The sequence below is a fragment of the Stegodyphus dumicola genome, chromosome 9 (genome assembly GCF_044657685.1).
Source record: "Stegodyphus dumicola isolate Sdum_Otavi_A_Nest chromosome 9, ASM4465768v1".
In the NCBI taxonomy this organism is placed as follows: domain Eukaryota; kingdom Metazoa; phylum Arthropoda; class Arachnida; order Araneae; family Eresidae; genus Stegodyphus; species Stegodyphus dumicola.
Window position 1 is genome coordinate 59,674,529 of NC_140776.1, and position 26,243 is coordinate 59,700,771.

A 26,243-nucleotide genomic window follows, 5' to 3' on the forward strand; every position below is an offset into this window, starting at 1 on the left:
TGAGGCATGCATGGATTCAGATGAAGGTATTCACATTTTAATAGGAGCAGATTATTTTGGGGACGTCATTAAATAGTCGAAAATAGAAAAAATAACCAAAACGCTAAACTGCATACAAATTATTTTTGGCCTTACACTCCAGGGCATGCAAAATAATTCTGAGGATGAAATTTGGGGAAACATAGTATCGACAAATTTTTGCGTTGGCACTGATATGCAGATGCTATGGAATTTAGAATCGTTAGGAATTACAGATTCTAATAAGTTATCAATTGCAGATGAGAATTTGATAAAACAATTTGAAGATAATTTGAGGTTTGTAGATGGAAGATACGAAACTTGTTTGTTATGGGGAATAAAGCCAACGGATTTAAAAAATAACCTTTGTCTTGCTAAAAAAAGACTTGAGGACTTAAAAAACAATTTCGAAAATAATGAGTGGTTGGCGAATGAATACAAGGACATAATAAAAGATCAACAAAATAAAGGAATAATTGAAGAATGTTCTAGGGATGAGAAGGAATATTTCATGCCACATAGAGCAGTTGTGAGAACCGATAAGGATACTACTAAAGTTCGCGTGGTTTTCAATTGTAGTTCGAAAGCGAAACTAAATCTCTCTTTGAATGATTATTTAGAGATTGGGCCAAATTTGAATCCTAGTGTACTGGATGTTATTTTAAATTTTAGGAAATTCAAAATTGCATTTGTGCTGATATAGAGAAAGCATTTTTGATGAATTGAATTTCAGAAGAGGATAGGAAATTTTTTAAATTCTTGTGGTTATCAGAAAATGCAAATGAAGACTACAAAATAATGCGTATGACACGTTTGCCGTTTGGTTGTAAGTCATCACCATTTATTTTAAGTGCAACAATAAAAAAGCACTTAAAGCAGTACAGGAATAATAAACCCGAATGTGTTGAAATGTTGAACTCTTCACTGTATGTAGATGATTTATATTTTGGGGGAAATAGTGTTGAAGAGGCATTTAAGCTGTCTTCTGAAGCTGTGTCGATTTTAAAGGATGCAAGTATGATTTTGCGAAAATTAAAAACTAATTCTGAGAAACTGAGGTCATTGTGGATGAAGAATGGACTTAGCCATGATACTTGTACTTCTGATTGTCAGTTGAAGGTTTTAGGCTTGAATTGGAACCCAGTAAATGATAAATTTTCTTTAGATATAGCAAGATTAATGGATAGTTTAAAGAGTTTGAAGAGCACAAAGCGTTATGTCTTGCATGTTGCAGCAATGATTTTTGATCCAATTGGTTTTGCAGTTCCATTTGTAGTTAGGATTAAGTGTTTGCTACAGGAAATTTGGGAAGGTGGTATTGGTTGGGATGAGAAATTTCCAGATGACCTTAAAATCAAGTGGACTAGCTGGTGTTCTGAGGTTAAATATCTGAAGGTTATTTCAATTCCGAGAAATTTATTTGTGTGTTGTGATAACTTAAATTCAAAAATTGGAAATACACGTATTTTGCGATGCGTCTCCTACAGCTTATGGTGCTGTAGCGTATTGTCGTTACTTAAATGATAAGGGTGACATTTCCGTGTCATTTGTCATGTCGAAAAGCAGAGTAGCTCCTTTGAAGAAATTGACGTTGCCACGATTGGAACTAATGGCAGCAGTCATAGGAGCTAGAATGGGAAAGTATCTTGGAGAGGTTTTCAAAGGTCTTATTGATAAATTTGTGTATTGGACTGATTCCTTAATTGTCTTGTTTTGGATAAAGGGTTCTACGAAGCAATGGAAACAGTTTGTCGGTAATAGAGTGGTTGAAGTGCAGGAAAAATCAGATCCCAGGTCTTGGAATCATTGAAGTGGAAGGGAAAATTCTGCTGATTTAGTTAGTAGGGGTGTGCCAGCTCAGTGTTTGTTGGAAGGTGATCGTTGGTGGTGTGGTCCATATTGGCTAAAAAGAAAAGATAATTTTTCCCTCAGCATCCACTGAAGGATATCCCACTGGAAGTAGTAGAAACTGAGAGAAAGGGATGCGTTGTGCATACTACTATGATTAAGAATTTTGTGATTGATGAACTGCTTCATAAATATTCTTCTTGGACAAAACTTTTACGAGTTATAGCTTGGTGTCTCAGATTTATTGCCAATGTGAAACGGCCATCAACAACAAGGACAAAATTAAATTTTCTCCAGACTGGAGAGCTAGCCGTAGCACATTCTTGGGTAATCAAGTCTGTGCAAATGCAAGAATTTAGTGAAGAAATCGATCATTTGAAAAAGAGAAAACTAATGAGTCCTCGCAGTAAACTCAATATGTTGAATCCATTCTTAGACGATGAGGGTATTCTAAGAGTGGGAGGACGACTAAGAAATGCTAGCATAGCACAGAATGTAAAATATCCAGTCATTCTACCTAAATCACACTATATTACAGAACTGATAATACGATATTATCACTATAAATATCTTTACAGAGGAGCACAAATGCTCCATTCAGAAATCAAGCAGAGATATTGGATTATTAATGCACGAGCAGCCATTCGCAAGATCATTCGTAAATGTGTGACATGCTGTCGACACAGAAGTGAGCTATCATATCAAGCAATGGGCGATCTTCCAGCATCCAGAGTGAATCCCGCAAGAGCTTTTTTGAAATGTGGTGTGGATTTTTCGGGTCCTTCCAAATTAAACCGAGGAAAGGTCGCGGTGTTCGGACAGTGAAGATCTACGTTTGTGTTTTCGTATGTTTTAGTACTAAGGCAGTGCATTTAGAACAAGTTGGAGACATGACGACAGATTCCTTCATAGCAGCTCTAAAACGATTCATTGGTAGAAGTGGAAAAACGGAGGAAATGTATAGTGATTGCGGCACTAATTTTAAAGGTGCCAACAGACAACTAAAATCATATCGTTCGGACCAAAGGGTAGCTAGATACTTAACAGAGGAAGAAATTAAGTGGAATTTTAATCCGCCTTCTGCACCGCACTTTGGTGGACTGTGGGAAGCCACAGTAAAGGCTATGAAATATCATATAAGAAGAGCAATTGGTTCTAAAGTTCTAACTTTTGAAGAACTTGCTACTTATCTAGCAGAAGTCGAGGCGTGTCTGAACTCAAGACTTTAGTAGCGATTTCAAGTGATCCAGATGATTTTTCCGTGATTACACTGGGTCATTTTTTAATAGGAACATCATTAAAGGCTATTCCGGAATCAAATGTGTGCAACGAGACACTAACACTTCGCAATCGTTGGAAACTAGTTCAGCAAATGTCACAGTCCTTCTGGAGGAAATGGTCTAAGGACTATTTGACTCAACTACAAGTTCGCACAAAATGGCATCGTGCTTCAGCAAATATTAAAGTAAATGACTTAGTAATCATTAAGGAAAATAACACACCTTCCTTAAAATGGAAACTGGGACGTATCACCGAAATTTACCCAGGTAATGATTACAGAGTTCGTGTAGTAAAAGTGAAAACTGCTGATGGTGAATTCAAGAGACGCATTCACAAACTGTGTGTGTTACCAATGGACAATTAAGTATTGTTAAAAATTTTGAACTTTAACTTGATATTCATCGATATTCATTTAAATTCTCTAAGATTTAATGTTATTGTACTCATTTATTATATTAATTTGTGCAATTCATTGTTTACATTTATATGTTGTTTAGGCTTAGTATTACTCATTTATATGCAAGAACTATTTAATCTAGAAATTATATGTTTAGTAAGAATAATGTTAAGTAATAATTTCATGTAAGAGGTAGTTTGATGTCCTGAACGGTCATCCGTGGGGAGTATGTCGAGATCTCCCATAGAGGGCGTTGTAGCACCCCTCAACTGTGTGAGAAAAGTTTCGATTTGAAAGAGAGTCGGCGTAGGTTTTGAGAATGTAGTGTGAAGAGCTGTGTAACGCGTATTTGCTATGTAACTGTACTATGTAATATAATGTAATTAAATGTATTTATTTAAAATGTGGAGCAATTTTGAAGGAGCATACTTCACATAATATGATAATTAAACTCCCTCCTCTCATTCTGCAGTTTCATTTATTATAATACTCGATTATAAGATCCTAGCAAATTTTAGAATTAAAATTTTTCAAAAAACGGGAGGGTTTAATTTTCGAGTGTTTACGGTTTTTCTCAGTCATGTTGAGAATTAATTATAACGTGTCAAACTAAAGTTAAAGTAAAACAGAGCACAGTATGTGATAAAATTAGATTAATTTTAAAAGAGTTTACTATTTAAAAATGAAGTTAAGGGGGTCAAAAATTTAAATTAAATTTTTTATCTTATATACATTTAATAGAAATGCATTTTAAATCGCACACTCAATTTATTATATTTATTTGCATGATATGCTTCGAACAATTGATGGTTCTTGAATGACCACTAACAGTTCGAGCCAGACCAGAATAACTGATCTACTTCTGCTCCGATCGCATTGCACGCGGATATTTTTTATGAACTCGTGTCAAATAAGTATTGATTCATCAAAGATACATTTTTCAAATGAGCTTGTGTCAAAATCACTGAAGAAATCCATGAAATCAGGGAGCAGCAATTACGGAATATTTTGAAAACGCTGAAAAAACAGCTTTCGAGATGCATCGATAGCGGTCATACTAAACAAAATATGAAATGTGAACTACATTGCATTAAAAAGCTGTAGAAATAAAGTTGCTTTTACATGCAGCGTTTGCTGTGTTACTACCATGTACACTTCTAAAGTTATTAACGTTTGTATTTTCGCATAGCTTTAAAGAAATTTAAGAATACCCTGTATTTCTGTATACCCATTTTTTTCATACACTGATATAGAATTGCTATGTCTAAAAAGCATAAAATTCAGCTTAGTTCTTAAAACACACTTTGGATGTTAAACTTCTTTCAGAAACGTACAAAAATCATCGAATATTTTTCGTTGCAGATTACCAGCTTACATGAAAAAGATTCTTATTGGATAACGCAAATTAATGCAATATTAGAAAAGTCATATTGTATAATGAAGAATAGCATTATTGGCTTTATAGCAGAGATACACAATAATTACCTAGCTTCAACTTTTACAGAGAGTAAGGGACTTATACAAGAGACGTTTTCAGTCCAAAAACGTTTTAGTGAATAAACACAAATTAGTGTCCCCATAACACGTTTTTAACATTTTTAGAACGATGTCTGTCTGTCTTCGTATATCTGTGACAACATTTTCTCCTCTATAACTGTTATACTAAACTTTCAAGAATTTTTGTTTTCTGTACTTAGGCTTTCTGTGTTAATATAAAGAACTGATTAAATTTTTAGTTAAACTGGACAAACGGAAGTGGTACTTTACTTGAAGCCCATAACAGTTTTGCAGCAATCAATATCACATAATGCTGTATAAATAAACAACGTGTCTCACGGTAACCTGTTGTTTTCTGTTTGACAAATAACAATTTCACGAAAATATGTGGTAGACATTTTTTACTGGGCTATTTTGTGTTTCAAATAAAAAGAAAATGACTATGAACCTGTAAAAAAACTGAAGGAAATATACTAATAAAACGCAAATGTAGTCTAGGTTCATTGTAATTTTATTTCAAGTTAGAAGATAAAGAAAAACCCACATTGAAAAAACTAATAATAAACTAATAATAACTAATAATAAAACTAATAATTAAAATAATAATAATAAACATTGAAAAAACTAACTAACACTAAAAAACTAATACAAGAAAATCTAAAATGTAACTGTTAAATCGTTAAACGTCTCATGAAATCAGTACTGCTTTAAGTCATTTGCTTGCTATTGATGAGATATTTTATTATTAATATTCTCTGATTAATTATTAAAACTTGGTGTACATTCTGATTCACAGCATGCCCATCACTATATTGTTTTTCACATGGCGTCAACATATTTCTGTACTTGAAAAGTAGTCTGAGGTATGTCGGTATCACAGAATTATGTTGACCCCAAAAGTGTTTTTACTGTTAGTGCACATATAAGTATGCTTCGTTAGTTTAAAAACTTCATTAATTTCATTTTCTTACTTTTGAGACTTCAAATCAACTTCTTCAAATCTCCTTTAAGTTCTCAGAAGAATAACAGAAAGTTTTTCAACGTGCTTAGATGGATCATACTCTAGAATAAATTCCGGGTATAGAATGAGGGTAAATGTTGAAAAATGTTGATAGCCTTCCTCTTATAAGCTGTTATTATACAAATCGGTTTTAAACAGAAAAGCAGATATTGAGCTCATCATTTCTGATATGTATTTTTCCTTTTCCTTGTAATACGGTATTTAGGTCATAGAATTTTGCAGTGGTATCGGTTAAAAATACCAAGAAATACCAAGTCAGCAAGCCAATCCATGTAATCCCATCTTTGGATAACCTTCAAACAAATCCTGTTAAAACTTTTCCTTGACTCAGCCATTTTACTTCTGCACGTATGCCTACGTAAAGAAATCCTGAGTGCATACTTACCATTGAAATCCTTTATGAACGGTTTAAACCGTTCATAATTATGATGACGTTCAACATTCGATCGCTTTGGACAGCTACTGAAGCACTGAATAATAAACAAACTGCTTTTTGGCCAACGTCTGTAAATAACACTTCTTCCTCCCGTTCGTTGTTGAAATGGTAAGTTTTCTTTCTCTTCGATGGCCCTGGCACGTCACTCATGTCTACAAGTACATCACGAAAATATAGGAAATAATTAAAATGTTCTTTTAATTAACAATCTTGTGTATTTCTACTGAAGTTGTCGTTTTTTCGTTTCATACTTTTTCTAATTTTACGTGAATTCAGCTTGCAGAACACATTTTATATGAAACTTACAGTTTCCAAGAGTATAATTTTTAATAACACTCTGAAAGCGTACGTTTAGTTGAGAGTAACGTAACTGTCTGTTTAAATCTAATTTCTAGAAAGCAGACGAACTCATTAAAAAACAAATTACGCTTCTTACTATGCTTAAATGTTAAATACTCGCCTGATGTAAAGTAAAGGCTTACTAACAAGTTTGTGCACTTTAATATAATAGAATATTTCAAATAAATTAAACTTCCACGTTTTGCTTCCTGATAATTCTTCATGCTCTTCTCCACAAATTCATTCTTTGTCGGCCGAAACGTCATGTTCTCCTGAGGCTTTCCTTGCGACTGGTTATCATGCTAGTCATCTCGATGCCTATTCTTCTTTGCTGCTCGGTTTCTGATCCTCATATATTTTCGCTGTCCATCAGATTTTTCTGGTGGTCCTGAAGAATTCTTCGAAAAATGTTGTTGCTGCTGCTAGCTTTCACAATCTCGGCTGACCTCCTTCTTCTTTCCATGGTCGCAGGATCTTTTGACTTTTCGCCGCACTTCTTCATTTTCAAACGGCCTTTTCCACCGTAGGTTTACATGTAGCCGCTCAGTTATTCCAATACCGTTGCGTTCTTTCGGGCATTCTTAATCACTGGGCTTTTAGCCTTTTATTGCCCTTCTTCGTCAAGCTGCCTTGGCCTTTTATTCGGAAGGTCATGTTTTCTCCTAGGTGCTAGATTTTGGATTTAAATCTTTGATACATTCTTTGGGATTTTTGGTTCATCTGGGACACCGCCACCGCCGTCTATAGTTTTCCTTTTGGAAATTATATTAAATGTCTTCCATTTTCCTTTTTTTTACTTCCCCGGCGAACTTAATTTTGTTGTGCGCGCCTTCTTTAGTTACAGAAGTAGTACTGCGCTCACTGTTGTAACTACCAAATGCGCATAGTTATCAGAAATTACTTGCCTTTCGGAATTACTTTTGCTTGTTTGTTTGCTTTTGAATTCAAATATACATTTATTTAAAAACTAATCTGCAACCATTTTCACTCATGTTCTTCTGAGCATAACAAACGCTTACCCACCTTGAGAAATGACAACATAACCAACGCAAAACAGCTCGCGAGAAAATAGCCTAAGTCGAAGGCTTCCGAATTGAGACTCGAGAACAGGTTTTAAAGTGTTTACTATCTAAAAATACTCAAACTAAATAAACGCTGTTATGGCTTATGCACAAATGAGTAATTATGTATTGCGTATAAATGCATTATAAAATAAATCTGATGTGGAGAGCACCTGACTTGTTTTTACAGCGTATTAAATTATACACTTTTTTGCTGTACTTCATTCAAGCTTATTTCTAGAATTATTCTTACTTAATTAACTGATATCTCGAGGCAAGCTGAAAAATAACGTAAAAAACTGCAAATTTTGAAATTAAATATCTCGATCAATTTTTGTCGTACATGAGTTAAACATCTTGTACTTTTATTGTTTCAAACGAGAATAAAACTCTCCCAAATAAGTACACCGGGACACCGCAATAAAAGATTCATTCCGTTATTTCAAAACGATTTTTATTTATTTATTTTTTTTTTTTAGATTCCCAAAACATGAACACTTGCGTTGTTTAAAATACTTCCCTCATTGGAAATATGTGACTATATTAACGATTGCGAAAATACATTTTTACAGTTATTAGGATCCGCTTCATCCATGTAAAAGTCGTAAGAAATATCAGCTTCGAAAAAATGTTCAATAATTTTACTTACTGCATTTACTCCTTCAAAAATTGTTAAGTACTTAAGAATTATTTAACGTTCAGCTTTTCTTTAAATTTTATTATGCTGCTTTTAAATATATATAGCGATAAATAAGTGTCGAATCCGTTTTCACCAGATTGCTTAAACTGAAAATATTGAAAAACATTCTCTGGTCGAATTTGATGTATTGGATAATCAGAATATTCATAAAGAAAGTATAAATTATTAGAGTGACCACACGTCCCGATTTTCGCGGGACAGTCCCGCTTTTTGGAGGACTGTCGCGCATCCCGACGATTTTTAAAAATGTCCCGGTTTTTAGAAAACATTTGCATTTCTTATTTTAAAAGTATTGTAAAAATATATTACCTATTATTTATTAATTATTATAGGAAATATAAAGAAATAAAAAATACATAAATAAAAAAATGATGCAGAGTAAACTAAATTAGGCAATTTTAGTTAGATTTACTCGGTGGTGTTCTATCATTTTCGTTACGCCTCGTCAAGGAATATGTATTGTTAACGGAGGAACAGCTAGCATTAGCTGAAGGGCTATTTGCTTTCCATACCATAAACCACAATCAAAGTTTCAGATCAATTGATTGTGCGTAGCAAATGATCAAAAAATCGTTCGACAAAAAATTTGCATGTGCAAGGACAAAAGTCGAAGCAATTATTTGTAATGTTTTTTCACTATATTCGTTTTCCCAATCGCAGAAAGAATTAGATAAATGCACATTTATCTAATTCTTTCTGCAATTGAAATACTTCCCTCATTAAATTATTTTTCCCTCTCCCAAATATTATGATAATTCCAAGCACAAATATTTAAAATTATTTCCCACAATTGTTAGGCTTTTTGATCTAGAAGCAGGAATTAGAATATTATATTTTGTTTCATTGCCTGGTGAAACTTCACAAATAATTTTTGATTCAATAAGCACTATTTTAAAAAAAGAGTAATTTGAACAATAAAATTATTGCCTATAATGAGGATAACACTAACGCAAATTTTGGTGGAAAAGCTAGAAGAGGCATCAATAACGTTTTTACGAAACTTAACGAACATTTGAACAAATATATATATTGGAGTAGGTTGTGCAGCGCACATTCTACACAGTACTATTCAAACAGCATCTGACTTACTTCCAGTGGATCTTTAAAATATTATTGCAAAAGTTTATTCGTATTTTTATATATATACTGTGAGTGTTAAAAGTTTGAAGGATTTTTGTGAAAGCGCAGAAATCGAATATAAAAGAATAATTGCTTACAACAATGGCTAGCTCTTTTACCAGGTGTATGAAGTATTTTTAAAATATACGAACCATTAAAATCATACTTTTTATCACAAGATAAATGTCCAAGAATACTGCAGCTCTTTATTGAAAATGACACATCACAAATTTGGCTTCAGTTCATCCACAAAAGCTATACATTATCTCACAATACTGTGAAAATAATTGAAGGGGACAAAATTGAAATTACGGAAGTGTCAATAATTTAAAAACAAAATTGTGAGAAAGAATTGATAACGATTACGTTCCTTTAGTTATTGGAAAGGACATCACTAGGTTGGAAGAACAAGTTGCCATTAAACGACCGGATTTTCTGAAAGAAGTCAGAAAATTTTATAACTGCTTAGAATATCTTGAAAAATGGACAATATCAATTCGAGGATATTAAAAATTTTCATTTGGTGACATTAAAAAAGGAGATTTTATGGGAATATGTGGAAAAATCTTTTTAATATATTAGTAACCATTTTCCGAAAAATAATGTTTGCGAAAATGATCTTTTTGATGAGGTAAAAAGAAACGTTACTGATAAAAAAAATTATACGTTGGTTGTTTTCAAATGTGGAAACAGACAAAAAATGGACGGAGTTATTCCTTCATTTTAAACAGAATAATATTATTCCTTATGAAAATATTTTAAAAAATTGTAGAACACGCGCTCTCCCTTCTAGGAACAAATACAGCAACAGAAAGTGCTTTTTCTAGTAACAATAAAATACGGACAATTTAAAAAACGCAGTTGAACATTAAAACTTTCAAATCTGTATTAAGCATACAATATAATTTGACCATTTCATGTGAAAAATTTCACGACATTTTAATAAACGATTCGAATCTATTACAAAGTATTCACTCGGATAAAAAATATGACCGTGAAAGAAAATCATAATTTTTTAATAAAATTTTAAATTGATTAAAAACATAATATTCAACTTATAGTTTTTACAAATATTTTTATAGTTACCATAGTTAATAATAAATATATGAATAGACAAATATATGAATGTATACAATAAAATATAATTTTTTGAATTATTGGTCTGCTTTCATAACTAAATTACAATTTTCATTTCATTCCATTTGTCCTGCTTTGTCTCAATGAAAATAAAGTATAAATAATATTCGATACATAATTAATACTAGTGGCGCCGGGTAACTATATGAATTTTATTATATTAAGCAAAATATGTTAACAAGTTTTACGAAGAGTTAATTTAATAATATATTCATTCATAATTTATTCATTACCTAATCTTTCTTTTGAATCATGTCACATATATTCGCTTAGACAGCAAGGTTATGCAAATTAAAGCAGGCGCAAGAACGTTCAGAATTTTGCAAAGTTTAGAAGAAGGCAGGGTCTGGATTAGAGTTAATCATGGGGCCGCAACGGGAGCAAGGTGTTTAGCATTTAGAAAAGCATGGAGATACAAAATTTAGGAATGGCAAATTTTTTAGGATTTAACAAAATCGTTGTCAACAGAAATAGCGACAGGCAAATTGTTTAGGTTTCAGCTAGTCACTAAGTAGTTGAATTTAGGACCCTTATAGGTCGCAGCGTACAGCAAAATGTCTTGCGGCAACTCTGAAAGTCACGATTTATTCCATCAGCTACTAATGCAACAATTAGCTAATGGAAAAGTTTCCTTTAGAAACATTTAAACTTCTTTTACATAAAAAACTTGAATAATCATTTAGAGATTTAAAAAGCAACACCAATTCCCTTCTTAAGGAAAAGGTATTAATGCAAGCACAGCTTATGCTATTTGTTGGAAAAGAATTAATATTTTCATTCTGTTTATAAAAGAATTGCTCCTGGGTTTATAGTTTATTCAAGAAAAATGCACTTTAACCTAAATGAGAGACACGATAAACGTTAAACACCACGTTCTAAGCAAACTCTCGCATCTAAAAATGCCATTCGAGGGAATTCCCTGTGTAATTCACTCTTGAAACGAGTTATGTGTATATAACCTAACTGAAAATCTCTTTAATTTAAACTCTTTTTACTGTTTAACTTCGCGGTTACAGGTAATATTCTAGACTTATGTATTTCAACAGAGCACACTGAAAATTTCAATGAAATAATACAGTCCTAAAAAGAAGACATTAAATTATCTATTGTTATTTATTATATGTAAAAGCCTGTAACAAACAAAAAGTGTTTGTTGACGAAACTTTCAGAAAACTGTAGTATTCTTAACGAAGTAACAAAGAGAATAATAATATTGTTGGAAATCTAATTTGAACATTTTATTTCAAGTAAAGATTTATTTTCTTTCTGTAGTGAACTGCTTTCAGAAAGTGATTTAATTTGTTAATTTAAAGCTTTAAACTGCTTTCAAGTGGTGTGAGTGGGCTGTGAAAAGACGATTGCACTGCATAATGCATGGACTGCTGAGTAAAATAAATTATTCTTTTTTCTTCCTCTTACCAACAGCGATTGTGGTCTTAATACTGTTACGAAATGTCCAGGCGCGGTGAGATAGCTTCCCTGCAGTTTTAGGGTTGCCATAAAGTGGCAAAAGAAGGCAGTGTTGCCACATTTGGCGACAAAATTGGCGATATACCATGGACGGATAGAGAAACTTCTGGAACGAATTCTTACCGGTTTAGCACAGAATGTTCTCGAACATAAGCCGAAAGCTATATAAACCCTGCTGGTCCGCAGCCAGTTAGTATCGACTTGGTGTCTCGTCTAGTGAGTCAATCCCTGCGGAGTCGATCGAGTTGACAGCCGGGCAGCGAGAGCCGAGTGCACCGAAAGAGTCTCGTAGTGTATAGCGGTTAGTGCATCGTCGAAAGAGCGTGTTGAGCTCTGGAACGACTGAACCGAAGAGTCGGGAGCTGTGCTCTGTGTGTCGTCGAGTTTCGCGACTCGACAAATCGCGAATTGTAGCGTGGAGAATCTCGAGAGTTCGTGGAGTTCCGAGAACGACCAAGCAGAGTCGGGAGCTGTACTCTAGTGCTTTGCCGTGAAGCTGTCTCCACTGTGATAGCCTGATAACCTGGAGGCTGTGTCGCTGATCGTGTCAGCGTGTTTATAGTTGATCGACGACTGTAAAAACGTGTTTTGGAGGTTGACAATAAAGTGTGTTTCGATACTTCATCAAGTAGTACTGTCATTATTCACTCCAAATCCTCACGAACCCCGTACGAACGTGAAGGAAGAAAATAACGTAACAATTGGTGTCAGAAGAAAAACGTAACAGTACCGGCCAATGCTTTGGCTCCCAGTGTGCTTACATATCTTGGATTCCAGGCAAGTTGCATGGTTATTCACTTTTATCTGATAATTATTTTCGTAACCTTTCTTGAAAATAGAAGGGATAAAATTATAGCATACAACTTGAAACCTAATGAAAATAGTTATTTTTATATAAAATATAACGTTATGTATATATCAATGCCTCTAACTAACAGATGTATCAAACCACAAAGCGATATTGACCTTTTGAACTTTTGTACAGCATTTGATTTATATTATTAAGAAAGAAATATATCTAATGAAATTTCCAATGTTAATAAAAATAAAGCCGTTTCTGAGATAATATTGTTACGAAATTTTACAGGCGCGGTAAAATAGCTTCCCCGCAAAGCAGGTTTAGGGTTGCCATAAAATGGCAAGGAAGGCAGAGTTGCCACATTTGGCGACAAAATTGGCGATATGCCATGGACGGATGTAGAACTTTCTGGAACGAATTCTTACCGGTTAAGCCCAGAATGTTCTCGAACACAAGCAAGCGAAAGCTATATCAACCCTGATGGTTTGCAGTCAGTGAGTATGCCTCGTCGAGAGGGCGAGAGAGTGTGCCTCGCATAGAGTGCGAGATATTCAGTATCGAGTTGGTGTCTCGTCTAGGGAGTCAATCCCTGCGGAGTTGATCGAGTTGACAGCCGGGCAGCGAGTGCCGAGTCGGTCGTCGAGTGCACCGAAGGAGTCTGTTAGTGTATCGCGGTTAGTGCATTGTCGAGAGAGCGTGTTGAGCTCCGGGAACGACTGAACCGAAGAGTCGGGAGCTGTGCTCGTGTGTCGTCGAGTACATCGCGAGTTGTAGCGGAGAGTTTCGAGAGTACGTGGAATTCCGAGAACGACCGAGCAGAGTCGGGAGCTGTACTCTGGTGCTTTGCAGGAAGCTGTCTCCACTGTTACTGCCTGACAGTGTGAAGGCCGTGTCGCTGATTGTTCCAGAGTGTTTATAGTAGATATTCGACAACTGTAAAAAGTGTTATTGGAGCTGTCCTGACTAACATTGGCTAAATAAAGTGTGTTTCGATACTTCATCAAGTGTCGTCGTTATTCACTCCAAATCTACGAACCCCGTACGAACGTGAAGGAAGAAAATAACGTAACAACTGGTGTCAGAGAAAAGAAAAACGTAATAATATTTTGCATGAATGAAATTGCAATTCATAAAAGTGAAAAACTAATTGATGTTGATACAAATGTTAGTAAAAGAAGATTTTTGGTAAAATGCAGCGAAACACTTAAAGATATAGAAGCTGAACACAAAACTTCGGATGAACCGGAATGTATGAATGCATTTGCATATCAATTTTTGTCATTCTTTTCTCTAATTTTAAATTATACAAATATATTAAACTTTTATCTTCCTCATGTTATGGTAATTGAAATACAACTGCAGATTCTTGATGTAAGTAGTATATATAATTTAAAAGATCTTAGCAGATTAGATACACTAATCACATTATGAAAAACTTAACCTGTGGAAAATAATTTGCAGATTTTAGAGTAAGTTTAAACCATTAAACTACATTGCTGAAGAAGTCAAAATATAAACTCTGACTGAAAGGTAATAATCAAGGTTTGTCACATATGTACAAATACGCCCTATTCCTATACTACACGTTCGTATTTTGATTTCTTGTAAACAACACTCAAGACACCTATCAATAAGACATCTTAAATATTACAAGACTGTTCCATACTGCTTACTTCTGTGAAATATTATCTTGCAACTTGTATTTGTCATTTCTACAGTAGTATAATAAAAATGAAGTAAATAGTCAATATTATATATTTTGCAGCAACACTAATTTTGAGCTGATGTTTCCTGTTTGTTTGCAATATTTAGAGGCCCTGGAACTGCTAATAAATGAAAATCAGGACCAGGAACCCAGAATTTTTAGATTGAAAGTACGTAATGCTAGACACATCTCCCAACACTCAAATAATGTATTTTATACGCATAAAAATATAGTAAAAAAACCAAATCTTCTGCTTAAATTTGGAAAGCATGATGATGGTCTTAGTTCAAAAAGCAGATTACATCTGGGGATAAAAAGGGTATAACGTATTTCTCCCGCCTTCTTAGCGTGCCTTCGTGGTGTAGTGGTCTGCATGCTGGACGCGTATTTCAGAAGTCCGGGGTTCGATTCCCATTGAAGGCGTTGCATATTTTTCATATTTCCTGCTTCCAAAATACCTAATGTCTCTACTAGTGGCGCCCGAACTAAAAGGGTGGTGAATGATGACTCTCCACACCCAGGATTTGGCGATTGGGTCCCCTAAAAGCCCCAGGCGCGCTTTAAAAGAGGGAGTATATAAGGTATTTCTCCCGCCTTCTTAGCCTGTCTTCGTGGTGTAGTTCTGGACGCGTATTACAGAGGTCCGTGGTTTGATTCCCGGCGAAGGTATTGCATATTTTTCATCTTTCCTGCTTCCAAAATGCCTAATGTCTCTACAAGGGTTTGGTTACATAAGAAATATATAAAACAGTAAATAAGATTACGAAAACAGAGATGAACAAATTTCAAATTAGGAAAATATGAAATTAAAATTAGAATGTGTTATATATGTAACCGTAACTGTATCTATTATTATTCTATACAATAGAATATATCTATTATTATTCTATACTGTATTTATATTATTCTATAGAATTCTGAATAATAGATACAATAATATTCTGTATCTATTATTTACTGTATCTATTATTCTTATTATATTGTATCTATTATTAATGCTATTCTAGATATAAAACCACCAAAAAATGTTAAGGAATTAGAAACTTTCCTAGGAGTGATTGCATATGTTTCTAGATTTATACCTAATGTATCAGAGTTGACATCATGTTTAAGAAATTTGTTGAAAAAAACAAGTTATCTGGAACTGGAATGCAACACATGAAAAAGCATTTAGAAGACTAAAAGATGTCTTAGTAAATAAACCAGTTTTACATTATTATGATATAAACATGCCAGTAGTTTTATCTGTAGATGCATCTCAAAGAAGGACTAGGAGCAATCTTATTGCAGATTAATTTACCAGTAGCATATGCATCTAAGGCATTAACAGATACACAGAAGAATTATGCTCAAATTGATAAGGAAACTAGCTATTGTATTTGCGTGTGAGAAATTTCACTAGTATATATTTGGAAAATAGTATCTTACAGTGGAAAATGACCATAAACCATTGGAATCAGTTTTCAAAAATCCATTAAATAAATGCCCAGTAAGATTGCAAAGAAGGCGTATAAGGTTACAGTAGTATCAGTTTGAGATAAAAAATATAAACTCATCAGAAGATCTGTCAGAAACAAATGAATTAATATTTAAAAATTCCTGTGTTGTTGTACCAAGAAGTTTACGAAAAGATATGTTAAGCAGAATTCATCATGGTCATTTAGGAGTAGTAAAATGCAAGAACAAAGCAAGAGAAATATTGTATTGGCCAGGAATGTCGAAAGAAATTGAAGATTCGGTACTGAATTATCCAACAAGTTTAAATTTACAAAAAACTAATACTAAAGAACCAATGATATCTAAAGAAATACCTAATGGTACATGGGGAAGTATTGGGAACAGATTTCTGTTACTTCCAAGGATGTGATTATCTAATAGTCATAGATTATTTTAGCAAATATGTTGAAATTGGACATTTGGAAGATTTGTCAAGTGCAGCAGTAATAAAGTAAATGAAATCATTTTTGCAAGACATGGTATTCCGAACATAAAATATTCGGATAATGGTCCACAATTTAGTTGCAGAAATTTTAAGAATTTGCAAGAAGATGGAATTTTGAAACTAGAACTTCAAGTCCAAATTATTTACAATCTAATGGAATGGTTCTTACAAGGTTCACATACCAGTTTGTGTTACAACAGATATTTTACATTACTGCTGAGAGCATCATTAAAAGGTCGTTACAATAAGTTCGGTTCCTGGGCAAATTAATTATTATTTGCACTTTAATTCAAACATAAATTTCCCAATTACTTATTATCTTAAATTTTTAATACTGCTTGCAGAAGAAAATTACCATTAGAAATATAAAACTTCTTTTGATTTCTTTTCTTTTAGTCTCTTTCTTCTTTTCTAAACCTTTTCTTGGGGTTATTACAAGTTTTTAATAGTTTTAACACAGTCCTCTTAAGTATTAACATTTCCTAATTTCAATTTGCAATAGTTTTGCGTTTCCTTTCCTACGAGATAATTATAAATTGAAAATTAATACGTGATTTTATATGTAATGATTTAGGCTCCGGAAATGAAAAAAAAATTCCTTATGGAGAAAGAGAGAGCATCAGCTATCTTGCAGTTAACTGGGTAGTGATAGATGATCTCTCACTACAATTATGCTGCTTTGTGGATGACTGTACTTTTGAAGAATCACAAAACAATTTTTTCCACGGCATAAATTTATTTTATGAAGAATGACTTATTATAGATATATATCTGTTGATGTGGGACAACATTATGACGCATTTTGAAACAACGGACAAAGTCAACAAGTAGTGACATGTTAATGAAGCAGTAGGGGAGCATTTATAGGAATGCGCAGTCTTTCAGTGTTTCTTAACCTTTCTAGCGAGTCGCACCCCATTGAATCTGAAAATATATCTCCCGCACCCCACTGAAAAAAGTGTTTTAATTTTTTTAGTCTAGAAAAGTACATTTTTTGCGAAACTTATTGTTTATTGAAAAACATTGTACATTTTATATAAATACAAAATAATATTATTTTTATTAATGACTAGTCTGTTGTTGTTTGTTCATTATTATACTGGGGAAGCGAGGTTCCTTTTTTGAAAGACATACGCGTAAGTCACCACTTGCATTTAAGCGATTTCTCGCTTTAGATTTTATATGCAAAAGCGATGAAAATCTCATTTCGCACAAGTAGGTGGTAGCAAAGGGTAAGAGTAAATGCAGTGCTCCGTTCGCCAATTCTGGATAACGTTGTAACTGTGAACACCAGAATTGTTGCAATTCTAATTGTTCGAATTCCATTGGAACATGTCCACTTGCTTGCATTTCAGTAAGTTGATCTTTTTTCAGATCACTATCATCCATCAAATTTAAGTCAAATAGAAATGGATCCAGTTTCCATCTCTGAGTTTTGGTAATATTTCCGGTAGAAAAATATCCATTGAATGATTCTCTCAATCGTCTCAAATGTATTACGATGTCGGGTAATGTCGTCTCAAATGTATTGTATTCTTTTCATTTTTCGCAATAACAGAATCAAGCAAGGGAAAGTTTGCAAAATTCCCCTTTTCTACTCGACGTATCAAAATTTCTAATTTTGCGATATATGAAGATAATTTTTCACTAGATATTATTATATTTATACCTTGCATTGATAGATTCTAATTTCTAATTTTGCGATATATGAAGATAATTTTTCACTAGATATTATTATATTTATACCTTGCATTGATAGATTCAATTCATTTAAATGGCTAAATATGTCTGTTACGCAGGCCAGCCTCAGCATTGCATCATTACTCTCAAAATCTTTTACTAAATAACAATTTTGTCTAGTCAGTAATTGAATAATTTCCTCACGCAATTCAAAAACTCTGTTAAGCATGCGACCCTTAGATAACCATCGTATTTCGGTGTGATATAAGAGCACGGTATGATCAGCACCGATTTCTTCGCAAAATGCACGAAAAATGCGATGATTAAGCGCTCGCCGTCGGATGTATTTTACTACATTTACTGCTGTAGTTAGATGTTGTTTTAAACTTTCTGGCAATGCTTTCAACGCAAGTGCATGACGATGCAACATGCAATGCGTTATTATAACTTCCGGTAATTCTCTTTTCATGTGTGAAAAATATCCTGAATTTTTGCCTAATATTGCTGGGGCTCCATCAGTGCATATTGAGCCAATCACATTCATTGGTAATTGATATTTGGTAAAAAAATCTTTGATGCGATTGAAAATATCAGTTCCTCTCATATTCACCTCCAGTGGCTCACAAAATAGAAATTCTTCTATCACCTCTTTTTCCTTCACATACCTGACAAATACCAAAAGTTGGCTACAATTATCAACATCAGTTGACTCACCCAGTTGCATGCTTATTTTTAGTGGACTGATTTTTATGTCTTAAATACTTGCATTAAAATATCGTCACTGAGATCTTGTATTCGCGGTCGTATAATATCATTCGATAATGGAATCTGTTGGATTTTTTTATGTGCTTCCGAATCTAAAACTGTTTTAGCAATAATTAAAGCAGAAGGTTTAATCAACTCTTCAGCGATCGTGTGAGGTTTCTTTTTTTTTCACATAAATAATTGATATGACGCTTCTAATAAAGGTTTTTGAATTGCTGGTCCGCACAATTTTAGGATAGTTCCACTGGTATCAAACCGAGCCTTCTTTGACTTCAAGCTGTTCATGCTATGCGCTTTTTCGCCACCATGCACATTGTTGGAAATGCTCTAATAACTTTGATGGTTTGAGATTGCTGTTTGAAAATACTTTGGAACACAAGATGCATTGCGGTCGTAGCATGCCATCTTTTTCGGTTTTGCAAGTAAATCCATGACCGGCATACTTATCGTTCCATTGTCGTTTTTTTTTTTTTTTTTTTTTTTTTTTTTTTTGACATAGTGGGCTTCACTATAATCGATTTAATTATTTAGAAATAATGTAATATAATATGTATAATGTTCTTACATTTGTAATATCACTGAATTCTATTCGGCTTGGATGGGCAATTAAGAATCTATTAGTCTCAAGAGGTTTCTGGACAAGTCAGAATACACAATACACATGTCCCAGACACAATAGTTGACTCTACCTAACACAGGCGCAGTAGATGCAGATACAAATCTGTGAATCCGTAGATTTCATTGGAGTAGCACATGTTGAACTCAGCGCATGCGCAAGCTGGGATAACGTTCTCCGCCTGTATCGTCGTTTCGTGGCTATCGATGTTTCTCGAAGGTCACGCTTGTATTCCCAAAAGTTTTTTTTTTCTTTTCGCCGTCACCTAGCTGCCCGTTCGCGTTCATTTGTAGCGTTCCATGCCTTTTCGTAGCGTAGTGTATACGCCCATCGGCACCGGCTCTTTCCTGTGTCTTTTGCCGATAAGTGAGCTAGGTGCTACCAATTTTAATGAGCTTCAATATTGGGGACACTACTGCAGATTTCAAATCTTTTATTATAAGAAATTTAATGAATGATATTTAATAATTTTAGGGTTAGGTAGGGGCTTCTCTCGCACCCCCAAAAATACATTCCCGCACCCCCCCCCTTGGTTAAGAACCACTGGTCTAGAAACTAAGCAAAGATTGGTCAAGAATTTTCCGGAATGTGGAACACACTGCAGATGTTGGATTTTAAAAGGAATTTTAAATCTAAAGAAGAAATTTAAAGGGTTATTGCTAATTAAGTTAGTAACTTATGAAAGATTTATTTTATTATTTTATATCTTACATACACATTGCAGTGATGAGTTTTTAGCCACAGAAATCTTACACACACACACACACACACATATATATATATACAGGTTTTTTTATTACAATAGAAATGAATAACATTTGGTTTCCAGAATTTTAAACTTGAAAGTGAATTCGAAATATTCATGTAGTAAAATATACAACAGAGCAACAGAAACAGGACACCCACCATTCATCTGTTCGTCTGTTTAGAGTAGACAATACTGCAAAAAGCATGCAGTTTACTTTTCAACATGTTGAATATTTTGTTGTCCTTTCTATATGATTTCTTATTATACCTTGATATTAACTTTAACCTATCATACAGCTTTAAATAATCTACACACTGTGAGCTTTCTAACCACTAAAATATATTGTTCATAAATTGTTCAAAATTTATTGTTAAAATACTTCCTTAGCATTCGCATGTCCGGGCGTAGGCAGTCGCAGAAATGTTTCAGCAGGAACGGAGAGAATGAAGACATAATAATATCAACAAATTTTCTTTTTTTAATTTGTTGGTGAGTCACAAGTAGAGAATTCAGAATATAGAAACACATATATTACAAGACACACGCATCAATACAAAAACATAGAAAGCCATGCCCTCCTCTCTCCTCTGTCGATGTTCTAGGTGTCTCGTTCCTAAAATATGGTAACCCTACTGATAATTCTAACTAGTTAAAAATGTATTTAGCTATCAAAATAAAGTGTGCAGATGTGTTTGTGATTATCACTTGCCTCTAGCTAAAATCGATTAAAAGAACTTGTTGATATTTCACATACTTTGATATTTCACATATTGGATGCTTCTAACTTGCATTACATTGGGAGATTACTTAAATACATTGGGAATGGCCAATACCGATCTTCTCATTATCGAAACCGTTGTCGAATTTCAGAAAACGAAAGATTTTGTATCTTCGAGCGCGGATTAAGTTCCGTCTGAGTTTAGGAATATTTCGAAGATGAGCTATCTTCGGGAACGAATTAAATTCGTGAACCTAGATTTCACTGTCAATGGAAAATAAAAGTTTTCATTATTTGCTTCAAGAACTACGAAACTTCTGATCACGTGATATTTTGAAACGCGTTACGAATAAACTCTAGCAGCCCTGATCGCTACGATCGATTCCACGGAGAGAGATTGATTGGGAGCATCGTTTTTGCTGTCAGGGTTAATCCTAGAGGCATCTTTGTTTGATGATGGCCATAAAATTATTCGACGAAAAAGTCAGAGACTCCTTTCGGGCTTGGGGGGGGGGGGTAATACAAGTTATTCAATTTTTTTAGAATACGAAATATATTAAACTTATCAAAATTAGTGCGGAGCATTAAAAATTTAGATAATTGTATTAAGCGTTTTTTCAGACATCATATTAAATTTTTTAGATTTTAATTAATTAAATGTAAATGATCATAATTCATTTACAGTGCCGTCAGTGCACTGTAAATGTCATTTTAGTCAGTGCCATTTTTCCGCCCGTTGCGGCTGCACGGTTACATATGCTGTGGCGCCGGCAATGTATTTCATAATTTAGCGCAGTAAGGAATTTACATCTAGCAAATTGAGAAGTTCAATGGTATTCGAATACCTTCAAGCTACTCCAAAATTGCAGTTAAAAGCGCTATTTTAGTGTACTATATTTTCTTAACTATGCAATTTCTTATATAGCTAATACTACATACCTGAAGAAATAACGTTTTATTGCGTTTCATCAAATTGCACTTTTTAAGACTTTTTGTTAATATTTTCTTTCTTTATTTATTTTTCGACGCTTAATTTTTTACACTTAATTTCGGTAATTTCAGAAATTCTTAAAACGTGAATTCATATTTTATGCATTGAATTATATTTCTAAGAATGTTCGTTAAAAATTTAACTTTTTAGAGACTTGACATATTAAAAATATACTGTAAAATGTAAAATAAGTTATCTTTCTTTCAAAAATTCTAAATTGCATGGAAATAAGTAGAGGAAATAAAGACTTCACACCAAATGTCATTAAGATTATAATTAATGTATAGTAGTGAACTGCTAAAAGGTCTGCTTAACAAATATAAGTGAAAACAACTGAAACAATTTTAAATATATTTCACCCTGGAACATAAAACTTTTAAATAAAGAAACTGACTTTTAATTTAAATTAAGACAACCAAAGTCGGCGCCCGGCTAGCTCAGTCGGTAGAGCACGAGACTCTTAATCTCGGGGTCGTGGGTTCGAGCCCCACGTTGGGCGGAATGTTTTTAGAGTAATTTATTTAGACTTGTAAGAAATATTTCAAGGGTAAAACATAAAGAGATGGAATAGTGTCAATATTTAAAGATTGGAAGCAAAACTGACATTAATCTGACTAAGCTCAGCAGAAGTTTATTTTTTAAACTGATGTAAACTGTTTAAAAATAACAAAAATTGCTTTCAACTAATAAGCAAAATATGTTACATTATTTTACTCAAAGAAAGAATAAATTTTATAAAATGCTTCGCAACGGAAAAAAATCCGAAAAAATATCCGATTTCTTTTTTCTCTTTGTTATCTCGTACTAAAAAAAATTGTATGTAACAATTTTATGAAAATTTGAGCATATAAATAAAATTATACATCAAATTATCCTATATGTTAACGAAAATAATAATTAATAATGCTTTTTCAAAAATTATGTAAACTGAATTAAAATAATTGATAAATTAAAATGAAACAAAATAATAAATAAATTGAATTAAGATAATATTATTTTATAATAACTAAATTGAATAAAATAATAGTAACAAATAGTAATTAAATTGAATTAACTGAAATAATAAATACTGCTCTAAGTGAATAAACAAAATATTTTACGATGTATTACTGAAACATGCAAAAATAAAAATACACATACATCGTAACGGAGGGAGAGGGAAATATATGATTTTTTCTTTTCTCACTGATATTTCGTTCTAAATAAAACTGTATATAAGAAAATTATGTATAAAGTATAAAAATAAAATATCAATCAAATTCTCCTGTATGTTTAACAATAATAGTAACAAAAATATATAATATTCTCTATTGCATAAAATTATTTAATGCACATCTGTACCGATAGATGGCAGCAAATGTATAACGAAAAAATTTCGGTCTATTTGAAGAGTATCATCGGTTCTATTTAAAAAATATCATCTTATTTGCGTCATGAAATAAATAATTGCTTTGCAAAAAAATAACGATAAGAATATTAAATCATAAGCGGTATTCCCGCTTCATTCGTTATAAATATTAAACTATTTCTTATGTAAACAAAAGTAAATGTAAACGGCCTTTAAATGTTAAACTGATTTATTTATACGTAAACGAGGGAAATGTATATAAACAACAAGCTTTATTGGTTTAATATTTTTTTAAATATTGAATTAAATGAGGACTGAGGTCTTGTTATTACTAAAGTATCAAAGTAATGTGACGTGTGTTATTCGTACAACATTCTACACCAATATTAAAAGCATTTGATATATTAATTAACAGAAATATACATATGAACAATGAGCGTTATTCGTATTCTTCAAAATTATTAAAGCACTTCAAATGTAAATGCGCACATATGTAAAAAATAAACGTTAATATAAAAATAAATATTAATGATATAATGCTCGATAAATATTAAAGTATTTAACATTCATTTTTCTTTTTAGTATATTCTCATAAAATGTGCATTATACAGTACTACTTTGACAATTCGAAATTCGGATAAGTTGAAATTTTGATACGTAGAATTCTTTTCGAAAGTGTTTTTTTTTTTTTTTTTTTTTTTTTTTTTCATTTCATTCTTAATACGTGTAATTCCGGTGTTATTTCCAAACAACAGCAGACTTCGTGACTTAAATCTGCTTTGTAGAAGTATGAAATAATTTATGTTCCTCTGTTTTACTACGGTGTTTTTTGCAGCGTAACTATTTTTGATAGGTCGAAAAAAGTTTTAAAGTACTTTTCTTTATTGGGTAATTTTATATAAACTGTAATTACGAATTTATTTACAAGTATCAATAATTTATTAATATTATGCATGTTTATTTATTACCTATCAATTCATTATTGTATTATTTAATTTTTTTAAAAAAAATTTCCTTTTCCCTCTACTTTCTTTTAGAGGAACCTCATGTATTTGTTTTGGGATAAATCGCAGCTGGGGATCACGAGAATAGAGCATATGAAAAACGCTTGCTGAATGTTACAGTCATCCTTACAAACAACCTCACTCTTATCGTTGCGAGAATATAAAAACACAGATATCTGAAATTTATTTTAGAATTGCAATGCATATTTTCATTTGGAATAATATAAACTTCATGTCTGATACGCTATCTTTTATTCTAAGTTTTAAAACTTTAAGATATTAATGTAAGGAAATAAAAAAAATCTCTTTATTGTTCTCGTTACACCATGTACATTAATTTCGTGCAGTATTCCTGATTCTGAAAGAAAAAGAGCTTTTGTCAAACTTTCGAAAACTTTTTACGCCATTTCATCTATCAAAATCATATGATTTCTAAACCTCTATACATACTATTTTTTCTATTATAAAAATGCAGAGGGTGTTCACACATTTCTGTAACGATTTTTGAAAGATTTATATTTATAAACAAACCTTACAATTTTATTTCCTAATATGTTAAGTCTGATAGCCTTTTTTTTAACTATCATATTACGTCTTGAATTTCCAAGATAAAAGTCCTTTTCTTTAAAATATCAAGGTTGATTTCATTCCACATCTCTTTCACAATCTTTCAGAATTTTGCGATGCTGCTTATAAACAGCTTGTTTTTTAAGTTCAAGTGCACGGTAACCCATAACAGACGCATCACGGGATTTAGGTAAGATGCATTTAAAGGGAATAGCTTCAATTCCGGTTTCATTTATTCATTTTTTTCAAAAACTACAGCAGTAGATTTAGAGCTATGGCTCGAAGCCCGACGAAACTTAACAAAGTGAAGATTGCTTCGATAAAGAGATGGAATTTTTTGAAAAAAATAGGTATTAAAACATATTTCTGACAGTAATCCGAATTAATTTTGACATTCTTTTCTGCTTTCCTTATTTCAAGTTTTCCATTTAAGAGAATCCAGTAATAACCGTAAATCCTTTAGAAAAACTTTCCTTGTTTTCTCTGAACCAACATATTAGGTCTTTTTCGATAGTAAAAGCATCGTCTTGTAATGCAGTCAGATAAGTATAGCCAAGTCTCATCAATTGTAACTATATATTTCCATTTTTCACCTGCCAAATAATTTTCATACAGCAATCTGCACATAGTCTTACGCGCCGAGAAACATGATATTCATTGCCTAACTGAGACTTTAAATTTAATAAAAGCTGTACGTACACTGCGGGGGGGGAGAAGAAGGGGAAAAAAAGGACAGTTCTCTCGTTCAAAATCTCTCGTTCTACTGGGCCGATTGACAAAATTCAAATTGCGTTTTTCTTGTTTTGAAAGCGCGACTTAGGATATATAAATATAGCATTGTAGCATTGCTCTAACATAGGTATTTTGACACAAGATCGGACTTTTTCTGAAATAACATGCCAATATTTTTCAATATTTCGATTCTACGATTCAAATTATGCCTAGATATTAAATTTTGTAAAGTATGGCTCGGAATTTACAGAGAAATTCAAAAATTTATCTTGGCGCAATTTCTTTAGTTTGCGCGAAGAGTAAT

General features: G+C 32.8%; 1 long non-coding RNA gene and 1 other non-coding gene across 3 annotated transcripts in view; both read left to right on the forward strand.

Annotated features, from left to right (window-relative positions):
* LOC118189684 (uncharacterized) overlaps positions 1-26,243 on the forward strand; it is a 213,644-nt gene that overhangs the window by 27,961 nt on the left and 159,440 nt on the right. The window lies entirely within an intron of this gene.
* On the forward strand, positions 22,715-22,787 carry TRNAK-CUU (transfer RNA lysine (anticodon CUU)). The gene has a single exon. It is a non-coding gene; the product is annotated as a tRNA-Lys (tRNA).